Genomic DNA, 4,718 nt, shown 5'->3' on the forward strand with positions numbered 1-4,718 from the left:
CGAACGGTGTATAACGGTCCCTAGTGGCTCGAATCTGTACACGAGAGCAAATACTGCGGGCACGCTGCGGTCAAAACGGGTGCAATCACATTCGAGACAGATGCCGCCCCACGACTCCCTTAGCGAAGTATTGAAGCGCTCGAAGGTGTTGACAGTGTCAAAGGTCGGAAGTAACGCCTTGCTGTTGATCACCGCACTGCGAACTGTTCGTTTCCGAGCGCGGAGTGTGTGGGAATCAATACCCCAGGGGTAGCGGTGGTCTTATGGACACCCTATATGCCATTCTCTGAAGCCTTGTCGTGTCGGTATTGAGCGGTGATGTGGATGAAATGTTTTCCTCGGCCACTCGTTAGAAAATCGTATGATTTCAACGCTGTGCTTCGCATCTCTGACACCCATCAAAGAGAAGTCAAGAGAAGGGGGGAATTGTCGGTAAGAAGAGCTGTGACGATTTTTCTATTGTGCGACACGTCAACAGTAGCATTGGAGAACTTTGTGGTGAAATTTGATGCAAATGTGACATCATTAACCCACATTACAAGTCACACGAACTTCAGAGCTCTGGCCTTTGTTTCTCGGATGTGTCGACACCTTGCTGTCTGAAGCGTTGTGAAGCCCGATGGTGAAGTAGCAGGGCGGCACGCTTTTGCACCGTTTCAGTAGGAGACTGCAGGCGTCGTTGAGCCAAATTTCAAGCTTAAGCTCCACAACAGGTGAGAATAATAGAGTTTCGAAAAGTAATCGTCCAATTCTATTGTGCAGTGTAGTTTTATATTACATGTTATGCTCAGAACATCAAATATAGAGCCCGACGAACCACATAGTAAACTAAAACAGGCCTAGAAGGCCCAACGGTACCGACCGGCCACCGTGTCTGCCTCAGCACACAAGCTTCACTGGATAGGGATACAGAGGGGCTTGTGGTCAGCACACCGCTCTCCCATCCGTATGTCAGTATACGAGGACAGACCCGCTACTTCTCAATCACGTAACTCCTCAGTTAGCCTCACATCCAAGTGCCAACCGAGCCCGACAGCCCTTAACTACGGTGATCTGACGGGGGCCGGTGTTACCACTGCAAAGTGGTTGGTGATCCACATAATGCTAGAAGATTTTAATTATTACTGCAAGCCTTGGCAATCATTGGCGTGATCACTTGGTGGATTTGTTTTACACTTCGTCAAGTAAGTACTGAGATAACTTTTTAGCATAAACATGAATATACACACATAAAAAACTTTTGCGTCAGCTCGGTTCCGAAAGTTCTAGAACCTGTACAGAAAATTGGAATATATATCAACATAAACGTATCAGCGCACACTCCGCTGCAGAGTGAAAATCTTATTCTGGAAACATCCCCCAGGCTGTGGCTAAGCCATGTCTCCGCTATATCCTTTCTTTCAGGAGTGCTAGTTCTGCAAGGTTCGCAGGAGAGCTTCTGTAAAGTTTGGAAGGTAGGAGACGAGATCCTGGCAGAAGTAAAGCTGTGAGTACCGGGCGTGAGTCATGCTTCGGTAGCTCAGATGGTGGGGGGGCGGGCGTAGCTCAGATGGTAGAGCGCTCGCTTAGTTTGCGAGAGGTACTGGGATCAATACCCAGTGCCTCCAGAATTTTAAAACAGGGGGGGTGGGCGTAGCTCAGATGGTAGAGCGCTCGCTTAGCGTGCGAGAGGTGCTGGGATCGATACCCAGCGCCTCCAGAAAATAAAGAGATGTCATTCTCGCTTCGCGCGTCGGTCGACTAGGTCGTGCTCTTAGTTCCGCCTCTACCGTAGCGCAGCGTGTTTTCCTCCTGTCAGTTTAGTGCCGTGTTGGTCTCCGTGCGCGTCGCATCGCTGGTTGTCGGCTGGTGTTTGGTGTTCGTGCGGCCCTTCCTGTCGCGGCGTCGTCTCTCGCCGTGATGTCCACCATGGTTCCCACGAAAGTTCCGCGTACAGGTACAGTCAGTTTTACCTTTGACAAATCCACGCGTCACGTCCAGCCCGGTTCTTTGGAGATACATGACTGGTTAGTCGATACAGTTAAGGTCACTACTGATCAGGTGCATACCGCATATTTCGACAGCGAATTATATGTGTTTTTTGTTAAGTTTCTTGACCCGCTCCAGGTTGATAGGCTACTTTCTCGTCATGGTTCTCAGGTACCCTTTACGCACCGTGATGGTTCCACTAGTATGGTTCTCTTGGCAAATGCAGAAGTGGTATATACGAATGTTCGGGTATTTAACCTTCCGCCCGAGGTTGACGACTCTTTTCTGAAGTCCGTTTTGCTTCCTTATGGGGACGTACGCCATATTCGAAAGGAACGCTGGTCTGCTCAGCACCGCTTACAGGTATATAGTGGTATTCGGTCGGTGGAAATGGTGGTCAAAAAACCTATTCCTTCTCACCTACAGGTATGTGGTTATAGGGTCCATATCACGTACAGTGGCCAGGAAGGAACATGTTATTATTGTAATGAAACTGGTCATTTCCGTACTAATTGTCCGCGGCGTGTGGTGGTATTAAAACCTACATACGAACAGCGTAAAAAATTGACTTTAGCTGATCTTCTCCCGCAAGGATCTCGGACTGAATCGCTCACTGTTACTGAGGGACGCAGTGATCCGTTACCCGACAACGGCCGTGATTTTCCCCCGTTGTCCTTGAGTAGGGATGTTGCTGCCCATAATTCCGATGTTCCCGCGCTGATTTCTCACAACAAGCGTCGGCGAACACAGGATGATGCGGCTGATGAATCTTCCTTATTGGCTCGCCCTTCCGATGGGCCTCCGGTAAAGGACTCTCTTTCTCAGTCGGAAATCGTGGATGAGGAAGCCACAGGTGCTATCACGCCTTTGCAGAAGCTCCCTGACACCTTATCTGACGTTGTTCCTGCTACCGCGGCAGCCTCTTCGGAGACGCCCGTGACGGAACCTGCTTCTGGTTGCCACGTGTCTTCTCCGGTGCTCTCTGACACTTCTCCTATTGACTCTGTTTCGCATCCCCCTTCTGGAATTTCTGTCGCCCCCTCTGGGTCACAGCCTCCTCCCATCAAACAACTGATTGATTCTCCAGAGCCAGTGGATCCCGTTGTTATTCACCAACTGTCCCACCGTGAACCCATGTCTGCGGACGAGTGGGATGTAGAGGCCTCTCTCTCGCAATCTGACACGGAATGTCTACATGATGCTCCTACGCAGCCGAACGCTGCAGCGTCGGCACCGCGGAGCCGCAGTCGAATCCGTAAACAGCCACGGAGAGCCGCGTCACGGCCGAAGAAAAAGCAGTGGGAAGATGAGGGTTCTGTTTCGTAGTTTTTCTCTCTGTGGTTCAGCGCTTGTTTCTGGTATGATTACTTGTATGCTGCTCCGTCAGCTGACGGCTCTCTACCGATCTTTGTTTTTCTTTGTAGGTTGAAGTTCCATGCAAGCATATACATTTCTTACTCTGAATATTAACAGAATACGTTCTGAGCTTCGGCTCGCCGCTTTGCGACAGTTTATCTATCAGTCTGGGGCAGATGTTGTTTTTTTACAGGAAGTCCTATTCGACCAGTTTTCCATTCCTGGGTTCTCGACGTTTTTTAATGTCGCTTCCGAACTTTCTACGGGCACTGCCTTGTTTTATAGAGAAGGCATTCCGTTGATGAATTTCGAAGTACTTGACAGTGGAAGGGGGATCGGGTGCACGTTTTATGATCTCAGTTTACTCCTTCTTTATGCCCCTTCTGGTTCGGGTTGTACTACCGCACGCTCGAGTTTCTATAAAGAAGAAGTCATTTACCTGCTTCGTAAATCCCCGACAAAGATAATTTTAGGTGGGGACTTCAATTGTGTTCTACGGCCGGTAGATCAGTCTCCTAATTTTAATTTCAGTAAAGAACTCGACGACCTTGTGCGCTCCTTGCACCTGCGTGACGTGTGGGTTTCTCGCTATCCTACACTTGTGCGACATACCTACTTTACTCCCACGTCTAGCAGTCGCCTCGATCGCTTTTACCTTTCCGATTCCTTGTGTGGGCAACTTCTGGCTGTTGATGTGATACCAGCCTGTTTTACTGATCACTGCGCTGTAGCCGTTACGTTTAATTACGAGCGACAACCGGTAAAATTGTTTCGTCCTCCTTGGATGCTCAATATCGCGTATTTGCAAGATACCTCCCTTGGTATCGTCCTGGAGGACATTTGGACACGTTGTTCTCGTACTATGGACCGGTACCCGTCTATCGTGGCATGGTGGACACTGTATGCAAAACCTCACATCCGTAGGGCTCTCATGCGTTTTGGGGCTGCGAAGGTGGCAGAAGATCGACGAACGCAAGAATTTTACTATTCTGTCTTACGTCAACTGTACGATAGTGCTACGCATGCTCCCCTCCGGGTTACTGATATACAGCGCATCAAAGCCAAATTGCTGCAGCTCAAACGCATTCAAATGGAGGGCCTGCGGACGAGGTCTCAACCACGTTCCCTTTTACAAGAGGAACTGACGTCACTCTACCATCTAGTCCGTTTACGGTCGCGCCGGAAACGTGGGTGCCTTGCCTCCCTCACAACCGCTGACGGCCGCGTGTTCACCTCTCACCGTGACATTTCTGACTTCGTTTACACCTATTTTACTGATCTGTACGATACTCATGTCCCGGCGGAAACCTCTCTTGACGACTTTACCTCCTTGCTGCCTCGCGTCGTCACTCCTCAATTAAACGACGCCTTTCTGTGTCCCTTTCAGAAGGATG

At 49.6% G+C, this 4,718-nt stretch overlaps 1 non-coding gene across 1 annotated transcript; it reads left to right on the top strand.

Moving 5' to 3' along the window:
• Positions 1-1,625: 1,625 nt before the first annotated feature.
• Positions 1,626-1,699, top strand: Trnaa-agc (transfer RNA alanine (anticodon AGC)). The gene has a single exon. It is a non-coding gene; the product is annotated as a tRNA-Ala (tRNA).
• Positions 1,700-4,718: the final 3,019 nt, after the last annotated feature.

Source organism: Schistocerca gregaria, chromosome 8, assembly GCF_023897955.1.
Source record: "Schistocerca gregaria isolate iqSchGreg1 chromosome 8, iqSchGreg1.2, whole genome shotgun sequence".
Lineage (NCBI taxonomy): Eukaryota > Metazoa > Arthropoda > Insecta > Orthoptera > Acrididae > Schistocerca > Schistocerca gregaria.